We start from the raw sequence: 17,142 nt of genomic DNA, 5'->3' as shown, positions 1-17,142 counted from the left end.
CAATCATAGATTCTGCTAAACTAACATTCCCTCTCAATGATCATCATCATCATCATCATGTCTAGCTGCATTGTTCCACAGTTACACTGATCTTCCCTGGTAACACCTTCAGAGGGAAAGTATCATTACTCCATGCCTTACAAGTGTAAATGAATGGAAAGAGTGTTTCAGTGAAAGTTTGCGTGAAGGTGTATATGTGTGTGTCAGTATCAGGATCAGAGAATGACAGCTTTCCTTCATTCCGGTCCAGCTGGACCCTGATCCTCTGAGGTTTCTGCTTCAGTGAGAGATCAGTGGCTAACCCCCAGGTCCCCACGTCTGGTCCAGAGCATGCAGTGTATTTATCTTTAAACAACCCTATTCGCCAGTGGTTGCTAAAGTTACCCCAGGATCCCTTCCTCCAGTAAGAGTCTGCTAACACACCCACATCTCAGTCTGCATTGTCTCCAACCTCGACATCCCAGATGTGAGTCCCAGAGTCAAAGCCCACGGAACCCACGACGATGGGCAGGTCAAACCTCCCTGGGTTGTCAAGAAGCTTCTTTTTCTTTCCATCTCTCACAGTGGTCAGATCATCAGACAGCGTGAATCCTGGATAGGCAGTGTTGGGGTCCAGAATGACCCGAAGGAGACGATGTCCTTCATCTTGTCCCAGACTCTGAAGGCCAGGTTGCCCAGGTGTTTGGCCACGTCTATCAGTGCTCCTGAGACCAGCTGTGGGTCCTGCAGTGTGAGCTTGACTCTTTCCATTGTGGTCTTGTAGTTCTGCAGGAATGAGATGTGTTCAGCTCTCAGCTCCTTCTCTATGGCTTCGATGTTGTGTGAAAGGGTTACTATGTCTCTGTTCAGACCCTCGATCTTCTCCGTCATCATCTGACTCTTCTGCTGCTCTTCCTCCCGCAGTGCAGTGATGCTGGCCTCCTCTTCCTCTTGTAGAAACTGACGAAGCTTCTTAAACTGTTCCTTAATCTGACTCTCTGTGTGCCGGGCCTGGACCTCGATGTCTTTAGCGGTTTGGTCACTTTTCTTTTTAATGTTATTAAACATCCTCAATTTCTTCTGTAAAGGCTTCAGTGATTTCTGGACTCCCTTCTTGTGATCCAGAGCAGCTTCATCGATGGGTCTGAAACGGTGTTTGGTGTGTTTCTTAGAACTTCGACGACACACAACACACACTGGCTGTTGACATTCCAGACAGAACAGTTTGAGTTTCTCAGCATGCAGACCGCAGAGATCCTCACACCCTGATGAAGTTCTCTGGCGCTTTGAAGGTCTCTGCTCAGTCTGCTGTATGAAGGCCTCACACAGGTTCTTCAGAGCCAGGTTACAGGGTGGAGATTTTCTCTTATTTATTTTCTTACACACTGGACATTCCTTTGTTCCCTTCTCTCTCCACCATTCTTGCAGACAGGCTTTGCAGAAGCTGTGGCTACATGCCAGGACAACTGGATCTTTAAAGATGTCATGACACACAGGACAGGAAAAATCCTCCTCTGAAAAAGATGACTTGTTGGAAGCCATTTAGTAGAAACATTACATTACATTACAGTAGAAATACACAAATCACACACGCGTACATACAGGCTTTCTCACCGTCTCCCACCGATACCTGTATGTAGCAAACCTGCTGAATCTTTTTTGCAACCTATGACATTTGTGAAGATTATGTGTAGCTCCTGGAGTTTATGTAGTTTATTTAAACAACATGAAACATGTGTGAATAAAACTAAAGTTAAAAAAAAATCTGTAAACAGACACAGACCCCATGTCACCCTTTTTGAATGGTGTACCACTCCAAGAAACAGCAATGTCCGTGTTCACCTATGTGTCACATATGGTTCACCTATGTGACCATATGTGACTATGAGCACCAGTATGAGTACCAGAGAGAAAGAGAGAGGAGGAGGGGGGGGGGGGGGGGGGGGGAGAGGGGAGTTGCACCACTCAGTTCACACGGGTGTGATTCTTATTTTCAGATTAATAACGGCACAATTTGTTCATTACTCAACTATATTAAACACTACTTTGCAGTAGCCTAACTGTATGGACATATAGAGTATATGTAATAATTCTCTGGGTACTATTGACAAAGTACAGAGCATAATGTGCAGACTTTGGAGACTGTATTTATGGAGCTGAGACCAGACTTCTTGTTTTTGTAGAAGAGTGTCATTTCTAACGCTCATTTTCCACCATTTTGCAGGAATTTACTAATCAAGGCCTTTTGTTCAACACACGCATCACATTGGGCCACTCAGTCTGGAGCTCTTGCCCAGTCTAGCTTCTGAAAGATGGAGGTACAATCAACAGCAGGTACATTGGCAGCCCCTCAACTCTTTGTTTTCAAATGGCCACTCAATTCGATTCAAATTGGAGCTTTATAAATTCACTCATTTACAAGTTGGCAAAACCAGTTCCAGTGAAATAGACCTACAGTATCAATAGACCTATTGGCCGGTCAGTATACATTTAAAATGACAATAAGACAATCACTGTGTGTGTGTGCGTGTGTGTGTGTGTGTGCATGTGTGTGTGTGTGTGTGTGTGTGTGTGTGTGTGTGTGTGTGTGTGTGTGTGTGTGTGTGTGTGTGTGTGTGTGTGTGTGTGTGTGTGTGTGTGTGTGTGTGTGTGTGTGTGTGTGTGTGTGTGCGTGCGTGCGTGTGCGTGTGTGCGTGTGTGTGTGTGCGAGTATGGGTTAGGGAGCCCCAGCCTGTGTCCTCCGTGAGGAGGAAGCCCAACAAACCTCGGCGAGGCCTTTAGGAGGGCCATTATAATCCACCACTCCTGGTGCCTGGTGCAACGCGTGTTCATTTATTATTGATTTAATGAATGTATAGGCTGTATAACATCATGGTTTGTTCAGGTATTGTGTGTTTGTTACACATTATGTTTATGGTATGTTGGATTTACATTTCGGGAAAAACAAGCAAAGGATAAATCAAACTTTGAGTGCCAAAGGGATTGTCTACACAAGGTACGAAACATCAGCAGAACCAGTTTACTGACCTCTAAACCGCCACAGTCAAGAGTCCAAAATTGTATTGTCTACCACTTTATCTCCAATATGTAATGATGTAAAGAGGATTGTCCAAAAATACTGGTAGCCTATATTCTATCTACTGATCCTAGGTCATTTATTTTCTAAGCCTTGCCCGAGTAGCCTACTTAATTGTGGTGTCAAAAGTGGTGTCAAAAGTTAAAATGACGTGAGCAACTGCACTGTTTAATATTTCATGAGGACTTGGACTTGTTTTTGAGCCCAGCACATTTTACTGGGTTCTAACTGAAACAAAATGTGATTTATTCATTATGATCAGTTTGAAAAGTAGAAATATAGGCTTCCTTCTTAAGCTGCCTCCTTACAATAAAAGACCGGTATCAGAATTGGTTGAGACAAATAATAGCCCAGATTAATAATTGAGGATTTTACGGTAATTCTTGATTTTTGCCTTTTATGTTTTTTTTTTTCATTTTCAGTTGCAGATATCGTGATATATCGTTGATGTAATCTCTTGCAATATATTATAATTATTATCATTATCGAGGGCCTAATATCACCACATGTATCGTGAGGTACCCATATCGTCCCACCCCACTGCTTTCCTCCAGACAGCTCTGGTCTATATATCCTATGTAACACTGTACTGGGAGGCATAATACTGCAGTTTCCAATAATGGGTTGTAGGCCCATTTAACCATTCCTCTAAAACATAAACCAATCTGTTGAAAGTTTTCAAAAATTTAACTTTTTACACATTTTCAAAGAAATGTCAAACATTCTCCAAAGTCTGCAATATTTGAAAACAAGGCTGTAAACGTTTCAGAAAACCTTGTATTCATATTTCATGGTGTGGATGGTAAATATTCAGCTGGCCAGTGTTGGTGTCAGCACAGCACACCAATCACATTTGTGTTTTGTTTTTTTGTACTTTTGGCTGTTTGCTAATCATAAGTTCATTGATACAATACAAAAATATCTCATCTTCCTTTCTCTGGTGTGTGTGTGTGTGTCCTATCTCTCTGTGTCTGTGTCTCTAACCAGTAGGTAAGTCAAGTAACCACTACTTACTTACTCTAACCAAGAACAAGTGGTTTCTAACATTGTTTTCTTTATTTTTAACCAACAGGAAGATGCACTCCAGTGATAATTATAGATCAGTTTTACACTATTACAAACATTGCATTAAGTATCAACTTGTAGACTACATTTTCTTTTGCCATCTCTGAGTCTGTAACAAGACAAATACAATTAAAATGATAAATGACATACAGGGTTCACATTTAGTGCAACAAGGATTTAATCTGTAGCTCAAAGGAGTTTCTAAACAGTGAAGAACATCTGAACAGTGGAGTGGAAATCAACAACAGATCATAAACATATGATCCAATTCAGTCACACAAGTAACAGGAACATATTACATCAAAACTAAGATAAATTATACATATAGATAACATATTCAATTCATATACAAATAATAATAATAATAAACAGAACTGTGTAAGAGCAAACAGTGTCAACATTAAATCATCCAGGTAACAGATGTCATAAAGATGCTGTCATGACAATACATCAAACTATGTTAAGGTGAGAAAAATAAGTCATACTATTACTATAATACTAATAAAAATGATGGCATCCAACAATACAAAAACATCACACTGTGTTATGATGAATAGTGTTTTAATATGTTATGTAATATAATAAATAGTCATAGCCATAACTTCAAACAAAACTCTCACTATAGCATCGAAAAAGAAAGAGAAAAGTTATAACACAGTTATAATGTGTTCACAGCTGTGCTGCTGGAACAGCTGTTACTAAATAAGTACTATTTAGTAACAGTACTAAGTACGAAAACACTAGAACACCTGTTTCTTCAGGTGAACTGACTCACTGACTCAAATGATGGCATAAAAAAGAAAAGAAAAAACATCAACCGTTATGTCACCAGTTTAATATATAAAGTCAGAGTCATAACTTAAAACAGTCTCACTACTATAGCATCGAAATAGCAAGAGAAAACACATACTCAGGTGAACTAACTCACTGAGTCTCTTCACACTGTTACAGTGAAACGCTTTAAGTGTGGCGACGCAGGTGACTCTTCAGACTATCTGAACGAGTGAAACTCTGACCACACTGCTTACAGTGGAATGGTTTCTCTCCAGTGTGGATGCGGAGGTGTGTCTGCAGAGTACTAGAATGAGTGAAACTCTGACCACACTGCTTACAGTGGAATGGTTTCTCTCCTGTGTGGATGCGCAGGTGTTTAGTCAGAGAACCTGACTCACTGAAACTCTGACCACACTGCTTACAGTGGAATGGTTTCTCTCCTGTGTGGATGCGGAGGTGTGTCTGCAGTCTATCTGAACGACTGAAACTCTGACCACACTGCTTACAGTGGAATGGTTTCTCTCCTGTGTGGATGCGCAGGTGTTTAGCCAGAGAACCTGAGTCACTGAAACTCTGACCACACTGCTTACAGTGGAATGGTTTCTCTCCTGTGTGGATGCGGAGGTGTGTCTGCAGACTATCTGAACGACTGAAACTCTGACCACACTGCTTACAGTGGAATGGTTTCTCTCCAGTGTGGATGCGCTGGTGTGTCTGCAGATGACCTGCCTGAGTGAAACTCTTGTCACACTGACTGCAGTGGAAAGGTTTTTCCCCAGTGTGAACACGCTCGTGTGTCTTCAGGCTATCTGACCCTTTGAAACTCTTGTCACACAGCTTACAGGAGAAAGGTTTGTGTCCAGTGTCTCCTTGTTTCTGGTGGCTCACAGAGCTGCTGGTACTCTGCTGACTGGCTGCTGCTGCTGGGGGGATCTGTCCACTCCTCTGGTCACTCACAGAGCTGCTGGTGATTGGCTGACTGGATGCTGCTGCTGGGGGGATCTGTCCACTCCTCTGGTCACTCACAGAGCTGCTGGTGATTGGCTGACTGGCTGCTGCTGCTGGGGGGATCTGTCCGCTCCTCAGCATCTGGAAGTAGACGTTGTTGTGGCTCCTCTTCATGTGCTTGTGGAGGAAGAGCTGAGAAGTGAAGGCATACGGACACTCTGAGCAGCAGAAGATCTGAGTCTGGTGGGAAGACTGGGGACTCGGTCCTGAGAGAGAGAGAGAGGGGGGGGGGGGGGTGTTAGTAGAATGATTCATCACTATAAGTCATCATAAGTTATAAGTCATCACATCATAAAACATACAGAGATCACAGACACATTCAACACTAATGTAAGGGGGAAGGGTGGTCAATAGTGGTACAAATGGAAAGGAAAATGAAAACAAATTCGGTCCGGGACCGCCTGTTCAAGATAGTACCTCTGGTACTGCAGGGGGGCCGCCAAATCTTTGTGTGATAGGGCCCTTTTAACCACTTGAACCCTTGCATCCCTATCCTGGGGGGGAACATTTGACGAAAATAGCAGATCTACAAGCGGAGCTTAAGAGTGAACTTGTAGATCGCCAATTTTTGACAGAGATTTCCTGTACAGGGAAATACGGCTAGTTTACAAAGTATTGAGGGTTTAAGTGGTTAAATGTCTGAATGCAATATGTAGTGAGGGGTCCCTGCTTCATCTCTCTCTGGATCAGCTAAGGGGTCCTTGGCCTGATAAATGATGAAGTTACCTTTCTCAGTGCTCTTCTTGTCCCACATCTTATCAAAGATGATTCCCAGCTCCTTTCCATATTCATCTCCGTACCAGACCAGCAGTTCTTCTCCTTTCATCACAGGACGACAACAACGGTACGCAATCCCTTGACGATACTGGAACGCTATCAGGTTCTGTTCTCCCTCGTTACGAGCACAGTTCACATACCTGTCACATGCGCGCGCACACACACACACACACACACACACACACACACACACACACACACACACACACACACACACACACACACACACACACACACACACACACACAAACACAAATGTTCATTCTAGACCCACAGTTATATTTCCTCATTGATAATTCATTCAACCTTTATTTAAGATTCTCTGAGAAATCATGGATGTGACATTTATGATGCTGAGATTTAAATGTATAAATAATCATCTTTGGGTGTTACTGTTTTCTTCCAAAACTGAACATGTAGGTGATAAAAAGCTGCATTTCCCAGGACACATCTAACAGCTTATTAAATATACTGGCATTGATGTTGTCACTGTTCACATATATCCACTCCAACCTTCTTTCACAAAAACAAATTACACTCCTAGATCAAACTGGGGCCAAAGTAAGCTGTAATACTGTAAATATACTGTATGTATATTTGTATCTATAGGAAGTTATAGATCTATAGATACAACTACATGTACAGTATATATTGTGTAGATGTACATTATCTATATATAAAACTACAGAACAGTATATATTGTGTAGATGTATATACAGTACAAGGTGAATACCTTCCTGTGAAGGAGAAAGTGTTTTATTTGAGTTTATAACCATAGAATGATGTCTCACCGCATCCAGTTGGACTTAGTCTCGTCTTTAGCATCAATGTAGACGTAGCGGTTTTTCTTCTTGCGAACCTAAAGAAAAATAAATACAGTATTTATCTACAGTATGTTTCAGTACCGGTATATACTGATATCTATGATATGTCACTAAATTATGAACCTCTATACTAGTGACATGAGGATATCATCTGTAGGCTGTGGCATAAAACTATAATTGATCTACCATAAACAGTGTTGTAACTAACGCCCTTACATCACGTTACGTTACCTAACGAAACTACTTTTTGCAATAACTGGTAACCTAACGCTTTACATTTCCCCATTCCATAACGACGTTATAGTTATTTTGCGTGCGTTACCCGCGTTATGGCGTTATTATGTTATTACAGTATGTCAACTTATGTGATAAGTGAAAAGTCTCCCCGTCGTCTTTCTGTGTTGTACTCTGTTGACACTAGGTTGTGTTTCATACTAGCCTCTGAGCCCACATGGCTTTTCACTCTTAACATGAACAAAGCACGTCATTGATTGGCTAACGTAGGGCCATATTTCAGGGTAAGCCAATCAGAGACAGGTAACGCATACACAGAAAACGCCGGTTGAACGAACATTATTACCACACGCTACAATGGCAAATGCGGATAACAGCGAGATCGGATGCTTTGTGGGTTGGAAATACAAGCATTATTTTGAGTACCTGCGGGTAAAGGACGACAAAAACATGAGGTGAAAATGCAAATTATGTGGCGGACAGAAAGCATTGTCCACAGCCAAGAAGAGCAATGCAAATCTAAGAAAGTATCTTAAATCAGTCCATTGATTGCTAGGTAGCCTACAGTATGTTGTTGAGGAAATGCTTCCCCTCTCAACGGTGGAGTCTGTTCCTTTCAGAGCACTGGTCAGCAAAATACCAGTGAAAGCAGGGCCAATGTGCAGAAATACATTTTCCAAATACCTGAACAGTGTATATTCTAAAATGGAATGAGCTCAAAAATACATTTGATGAATTAGAATATCTCTCTACCACTGCATATGGACTCATTTTTTTATTTGATTATTATAAAAAAAAATTAAGGCAAGTTGAGGCTACAATAAAGATGCCTGTCAAAATTTCATAATGTTAGGAGGGAGTTGTCTTTTCTCTTACTGTGCGAGTAAAGTAACTTGAAAGTAGTTACTTTCATAATTTAATAACTAGTAAAGTAACTAGTTACTTTTTTAGATAAGTAACTATAACTATAACCCTTTACTTTTTAAAAGTAACTTGAACAACACTGACCATAAACAACATAGACTAAGCAGAGTGTCCTTCATTATAGATGTGACTAGATTAGTTCATATAACGACAGCAGTGGCTCAGGAGGTAGAGCGGCAGCAGAGTTGGTGTCCAAGTGTCCTTGAGCAACACACTGAACTTCTAACTGCTCCTGATGAGCAGCTTGGTGCCTTGCATGGTTTCCTCTGCCATCGGTGTGTGAATGTGTGAATGTGAAGTACATTATAAAGCGCTTTGGAGATAAATGCTGTATAAATGCAGTCGATTTAGCATTTAGTCCATTTATGATATCCCATTGAGTTTTTTCAACATTGCACACTCGCACGTACACATGCACATGCACACACTCACCACCCAGGAGTATCCACTCTTCTCAGCTTCCTCTTTGTCTGTCCTCACTCCTTCATACGGACCAAAGTGAGTCCCGAAAGGAAGCGGATCCTCTCCATAGTAAAACACCCCTTGACCTGCTTTTGGAATGCGTGACCGTTTAACCTGCACACACACACACACACACACACACACACACACACACACACACACACACACACACACACACACACACACACACACACACACACACACACACACAGATATTAAAATATCATTTGATGTGATATCATACAAAGTTATGTTTAAGTGTATATAACATGTACAGGTATGGATGTATTGTAGCTTTACCTTAAATCCATCAGGCAGTGTCAGCTTGGCTCTGTTAGGTGTTCCTTCAGGTACACCTATCAGACCATACCAGAACACAGGAGGTCCATGTTCCTCACAGTACACTAGAAAGAACTCCTTACACCGATCACAGACTGGACAGACAGACAGACAGACAAACAGACAGACAGACAGACAGACAGACAGACAGACAGACAGACAGACAGACAGACAGACAGACAGACAGACAGACAGACAGACAGACAGACAGACAGACAGACAGACAGACAGACAGACAGACAGACAGACAGACAGACAGACAGACAGACAGACAGACAGACAGACAGACGGACAGACAAAAACATTGTATTAAACACAAGTATTAAAATACAGAACTACAACTGAGATGGACCGATAATATGAAAGACACAACAGAAAAACAGAATGAGTGTCATATCGGTATCGGTGAATATGCCAGTCTAACCACAGATCCGACACAGGTGTAAGGGGTTGACTTGACACTATGGGAAGTAAATACATTTTGTGGAGTTTGCTTTGGAGTTGCCCAAACTGAGGTCTAGTTTAAACAGATTCTAGGGTTCACTCACTACCTGGCATCCTATAGTTTCAATGTATTGTATTGATTCTGACAGTATATTGTTTAGACTGGTGTAAAAGCAAACAGAGACAGAGCCATAACTACAGTATGTAAAAATTATTTAAATAGCATGTATTGTAATTTAAACAGTTGGTAGGTTTGCTATCCTATAGTTTCAATGTGTAGATTATTATTGTGACAGTATTGTTTAGTGCCTGGTTATTAGTTTATTGAGGCACTCCACTGTCTCTCTGCATGTGTATGTGGTTACCTTGCTTATTGTAAGTCACTCTGTATCAGAGTGTCTGATAAATGCTTTAATTGTAAATAGTAAATAGTTACAGAAGTATTCTTCATCTTCTGGTTCTTCTTCTTCTGTATAATTAATCCTCGGAAGATTCCTGAGCTCTCTGTCACTGGGTGGCACAGCTACTGCTTTCTGACGTCCTGAAATATAACACACACACACACACACACACACACACACACACACACACACACACACACACACACACACACACACACACACACACACACACACACACACACACACACACACAGAGAGAGAGAGAGAGAGAGAGCAGACAGAAGTCACTGCCCATTCCTATTCACAAAGAGCTCATCCTAATTTAGCGAGCTTAAGTTTGTCTAAAAGTTTTGGATTGGAATACACCATATTCTATGAAATAAATAAAATAAAGCACAGCTTGATGTGTCACTAGTGGTTTGAGATCATCATTGGATGATTCAGTCTTGTATTAAGCCCAGAAAAGAACAAACTATTGGCTCCATATACCTGTGGTTCTGATTATTGTCTTTAGACACTCAATGACTTCTTTCTATGACTAATTTGTTGCATGTTTAAACCAAACCCCACATTATTTACTTAACAATACTTTACGGCCGTTGCTGTCAGGTAGAAGCATAATGATCTCCATATTTAAGAGCATCCACCTCTGACAACAACAGGTGGCGCTGCTCTGAAGGAAGTCAAGGACTTCAAGTACCTGCTGTGCTCTTAGCTCCCCTCAACGGAACAAGATCTTAAAGTGAGGAAGGCGCTTGCATGGAGGGCCCTGAACGGCATGGCCAGCGTATGGAACTCCAACCTCCCCCGCCAATTCAAACTGTTGAGTCTGTTCTCCTGTACGGCAGTGAATGCTGGACCCTGAAGCCAACCCTGCATTAGTCTCTAGATGGGTGCTACACCAGAATGCTGCGTGCAGTACTTAACATCACCAAGAGTACACACGTTACCAACAAGAACCTGTATGATGGAATGCCAAGGGTGAGCCAGAAAATAGCAGCCAGGAGAATGAGACTAGCAGGACACTGCCAAAGACACCAAGAGCTGCCAGCCAGCAAAGTAGTGCTGTGGGAACCAACACACGGGCACCGGTCATGAGGACGTCCCACATTAACATTATGTGGATGTACTCAAGAAAGACGCAGGAGCGCAAAGCACCAACGAGCTGGCCAGATGTATGGAGAACCGGGATGACTGGAAGCAACGATGGAGGGCTCGTCTGAGGGCGACCCAGAGACAGATGCCATCTACACTATACTGACACATTAGTTAATAATACCAGTAAAGTGTTCCATATATTATATCCTTATAAAATATACACTATACTGACACATTAGTTAATAATACCAGTAAAGTGTTCCATATATTATATCCTTATACCATATACATACACTATAGTATAGTGTATGTCAGTATAGTGACTATACTGACACATTAGTACTAGTGAAGTGAATAAGAACTTCAGTAACACTATATTAAGTACATCAGTACTACTATGGTAACAGTGTAAGATTACCAGGCGGACCAGGAGTCCACTCCTCATCTTCGTCCTTCTTCTCCTCCTCCTCTTCCTCACTCAGCTGAGGTGAGGAGGGTTCTACCTGCCTGGTCTTGTTGCGTCTCCTCATGAAGTCTGGAGGGTCAGACTTCAGACCTGATGGAGGAGGAGAACAGAAAGGTAGGGAGACACATAGAAGGAATCAGCGGCGTCAACTCCGCGGGTGCTCAGGCGCAGAAGCACCCACAGGCAAAATAATAAGCCAATATCAACATGCAGTATATGCACCCACTGTCCTGACTGAAATGTCCCTTCCCCAGTGGTCATGTTGTCATGCACGTAGTCACCCTTTACGGGGGGTTGGGGGCCCTTGGGCCAAGATATGTGTTGGGCCGCCGCCCATGGGCATTCAAATGCTAATAAGGTGGCCTTTGTTCTGCTGCCAGGTAGAGAGTATAAATGTTGCATACAGTACAGTACAGGATTTATTTCCATTTGACTACGATGATGAAGCCACCTCCAGCCAAGAAGAGATTTGTCCAGTCCATGCTACAATTCGGCGCCGCCGGCTAAAACACACCCTAACTAGTCCTTAATATCTACGGAAAACCCACCAATAAGCCCTTATCCAACACAAATTAACACATTTTTCTCAAGCCACACAATTTCACTGGAGCGCAGCGCTTATGCACGCAGACAGCACATGATACAGGCCTACGCATGTCCCGTCCCAAACACTGAGGACAGTGAGGAGGTAAAGTAAACTTGTTTATAATGTGGCAAGAAAAATATATTCCAATTACTTTTCGGTGCCACTCACCATGAATCCAAGCAGAGGTTGATATCTAACTTTGGCTATAATCAGCCAAATCTCAACCGATTGGTATAATTCCAAATGGTATACACTCAATGAAATTTATATTTTTCATGGGTGTATAAGTCATAGAGCCAGAGAAAGGAGAGATATGGTAGGGGAAGCACTAAGCCCTGTTAGCCATGCAGCCTATATGTTTCATGAGCTGTGGTGGCTTGCACTCTCTCAATTAGGGATTTAGTGGTTAATTTCACTGATGTGTACAACCTTTATTCAAATAGTTTATTAAATGTATTAATTAAAAGACTGAGCATGTATGTTTGATATAAGGCCAAACCTCAAAGAATATATTCAGAGTATACTCTTCATTAGCAAACTGTAAATAAAGTACCAAACGAAAGAAAAAAACTCGTTTTTCCCCGGGGGGGGGGGGGCGTGGCTGGGGGGGCTGCACCCACCGCCGTTGGGAAGGAATGGAAGGATATATAGTGATGACAGAGGAAGATACTGATCAATATATTCCTGCGCCCAACAGTGATTGTCTGATAAAATTACACATCTGCATTTACTATTGTTAGACCATATTCACATAGGTAAATCTTGGACTCTTGCTTGTTATAGCGAACATAAGTTAAATAAATTCATGTTTTCACCAGTAGGGAGCAGTCATGACACACGATGGAACCAACAGCATGACTGATGCACTTGACAGACAAAGACATTTATTCAGGAATCTACTTCTATAAACATTGTGATGATGTGACATGATTCTACTTCTATAAACATTGTGATGATGTGATATTAATCTACTTCTATAAACATTGTGATGATGTGATATTAATCTACTTCTATAAACATTGTGATGATGGTGATATTAATCTACTTCTATAAACATTGTGATGATGTGATATGAATCTACTTCTATAAACATTGTGATGATGGTGATATTAATCTACTTCTATAAACATTGTGATGATGTGATATTAATCTACTTCTATAAACATTGTGATGATGTGATATTAATCTACTTCTATAAACATTGTGATGATGTGATATGAATCTACTTCTATAAACATTGTGATGATGTGATATTAATCTACTTCTATAAACATTGTGATGATGTGATATTAATCTACTTCTATAAACATTGTGATATGATATATGCTACACTGCTACAGTATGTAACTGGTCAATATCATCTAGTTTCTTCAATGCTGATAATAACTGATATTCTATCATACAAGTTAATTAAATGCTCTTCACTAGTCTGCAATAAAATAGAGTTAAATCTCCCATTCTTGTGACATCAAGTCAGTGAACTTATTAGTGAACTAATATCGTGAAATAAACTGATTTTTATTTATTTTATCAACTATTATACACATTGATCTACTATCACAGTAGGCCTACAATATTACATACAGCCTTAAGACTATATAACTCCCTCATGTATGGATTCTAAACATACAGCCTTGAGACTAAATGGCTTATATTTGATGTATGTCTGATATTACTACTATAGTCCTACAACAAAACAAAGAAATAAATGTATGGCGTTCAAATGCTGTCTATCTCATTTTATATGACATTACTATGTTACCATGTTGCATATTACATTACCTATAGAGAGCTTAAATAGGTGGTTGCTCTTCATATTCGTGTATATTATTTTCTCGATGTCCTTCAGCTGCTCCCACTGTGTTTTAGTAAAATGAGACCTCAAGTCCTCAAAGTCCAGGATGTCCTGAAATGATGGAGAGACAGAGAGGGAGGGGTTATCAGTTATGGTGCTTTGGAATGTAACACGTCTTGGTCACCTTACAATATTCATCATGTTGTCAGCTACATTATAGTACACTTTCTAGTTCATTTCATAGTTTGAATGTAGCTTTACTAGCTTCCTTAGAAAAACACGAGTCATAGTAGGCTTTATAATTGAATCAACCTGCTCATATGTCAACCACCAAACAGACTAATGTTAAAATGACCAACAGAATACATGATTTACAGCCCCTGGCCTGGAACTTGTTCTGTCTCACCTTAGGCTTTTCCTCCAAAGAACCCCCAGTCGCCATTTTTGCTGTTCCAGTCGTCTTCTCTGTCACAAAACTTCTCTGAGACAAAACAAAGTTTGGTTCAACTATAGCAGCAATACATAATAACAACATAAAACAATGTGTGACTAAGGTTAGCTAAAGGCTAAGCTGGAGGTAGCAGCTAACAAAGCAGATAACATGCACTTCATATGTTACCAATAAAGCTGGATAGAGAACTTTTAATTGACGTGCATGTTGTAGGACTATAGGCCTATGTTTTATTGTATTTCTGTCACCTACCTTCTGTCTCTACCTTCAGCCAAACTTATTGAAGTTATTAAACCATAAACACAGAGTATTTTACCTTATTGAGTTATTAAACAATAAACACGGAGTCGCCACTCGTCCTCTTCCTTTGTCTTCTTAAGAGGAGACTCAGGAGAGGCGGGAAGATTCGCGGGCTTCACACTGCCGTGACTGACGTCATCGTGCAGAGTTGCATTCAGGAATAATGAAGTGAAATGGTCATTGATTGGTGTAAACTGTAAATGAAAATGAGTATCAGGCTTGCTGACTAGCTGAATATTAAATATTATCCTCTCATTGCAGGGCAATGCAATGCAAAACATACACACACCACGAGAGGGCAGTAACAGACAGCTATAGCTTTTCTTTTTGGCTTTGACTGATTGATTGATTAAATATACACAGTTTGCAGAATTACAGTACATTTCAAGCTCACAAACTCAATACAAAGACTGTTAACTGTGAGTGGACGACCCAATTAAGCATTACACTTGTTTACAAGAGGGTCCACCATGTTCAATTCATCAAAATATTTAGAGACGTACAAATAGACACTTCTATTATAGTCAAAGAACAGAACATGAATTCATCATAACATAAAGGAGGTAAAGAGGGAAAATAAACATATTGAGGGGAAAAGGGGGGGGGGGGGGGGTTCAGATTTCACGGGGGCCAGTTTCGAATTGCAGCCGTCCGTAGGTGCCCTTTGAGAGCGGTTTAGAAGGAGTCAAGGGATTTGCATGTCTTAATGACTGTTGGTAGGGCATTCCACATTATGGTGGCATAGGAGCGAAAATAGTTTAGTGACTAAACTTTAGTCCCTTGTTTGTGCCGAATCTGGGTTGTACATGGTTCGTTGCACTCCCTCTGGTGTTGAGGGTGTGGACTTTGTTAACATTAAAGGACAACTTTAGTTTTTTTCAACCAAGGTTCATGTTTTAGGTTGTTATTAAAGAAACTAAAAGTTGAATGTTAATTTTCTTTCAATTGCTGCTTTCTTTCGTTTTAGGGATTTTCGCCGTTTTTGACAGGGGGGCGGGGGCATTCGAGCATGGGGCTAAATATGTATTTCTTTACAATTTTTTATGGCGATTTATTTTTTACTTATTTACTATAGTCCTACTAGACACCAAGAAATTACATCTGGCCACAAAATATCACAGGATCTATTGAATGTGACAAACTGACATATTGAGCCTATACACACAGTATAAGCCTTCCCACAGTAGGCTACCTTCACATTCAGTAGATCCTGTGATCTTCTGTGGTCAGATGTAATTTCCTGGGGTTTATTAGGGCTATAGTAAATAATAAATAAATAAATCAACATAACATTTTGTCAAAAAATACATATTTAGCCCCATGCTCGAATGCCCCCGCCCCCCTTTCAAAAAGAGCTAAAATCCCTAAAACGAAAGAAAGCAGCAAATGAAAAAGAAATAACACTCATATTTTAGTTTCTCTAATAACAACCTAAAACATGAACCTTGGTTGAAAAAAACTAAAGTTGTCCTTTAAGGAAGTATCTAGACAGGAACATGGGTATCTTGGTGGTGTATCGAATCTTGTGGACCAGACCCAGGCTTCAGTTCACCCAAAAAAATCAGTGGACACTCCATTGAGTCGCCTATATACTGAGCAGCCACGCCCCTTCGTCAAATTATTTGTTCAGGAATGACAACCAAAAAATAAAACAATCTCCATGAATTCAAGGCTTCGTTGTGGGGTGTGTCATTCATAGAAATTAAGTCATTCTTGCAACAAACTACTCCCTGCCTTTGGGTGAACCACAATTCTCAGTTAGTGACAATCTCAGTCACTCTTCTTCCTATAGGCTAACATGTACAATATCTGCTATGTCAGCGTTTCCAAATCTAATTAAGTAAAATCCACAAAATGTCTCCCGCATTTCTACTTTTTGCTGCATTAAAAATGAGCTGAAATATGGCACCTCTGCACTGCATTGAATTTGATGAACCTTTTACTTATACCCCTAACGTCACAATGTGACACATTGTTAGCTTGTAGATTGGCTATTTACAAAGGACTCAGAAGTTAACTGTTTACTAAGAGGAATTACTTATTTGAAATATATATTTGAAAGAAAAAATATGAAATCTTAATTAAGTAACTGATTACTTGAATCACAAAACCAAACCTTAAATTATGTTTGTAACTCGA

General features: G+C 40.6%; 1 pseudogene across 1 annotated transcript; it reads right to left on the bottom strand.

Moving 5' to 3' along the window:
- Positions 1 to 61: 61 nt before the first annotated feature.
- LOC310863792 (E3 ubiquitin-protein ligase TRIM35-like) lies at positions 62 to 1,521 on the bottom strand (annotated as a pseudogene). Its single transcript has one exon. The product of its transcript is annotated as an E3 ubiquitin-protein ligase TRIM35-like (transcript).
- Positions 1,522 to 17,142: the final 15,621 nt, after the last annotated feature.

The sequence above is a fragment of the Protomyctophum parallelum genome (assembly GCF_964188405.1).
Source record: "Protomyctophum parallelum genome assembly, chromosome: 8".
In the NCBI taxonomy this organism is placed as follows: domain Eukaryota; kingdom Metazoa; phylum Chordata; class Actinopteri; order Myctophiformes; family Myctophidae; genus Protomyctophum; species Protomyctophum parallelum.
This window is presented reverse-complemented; position numbering and strand designations above follow the sequence as displayed.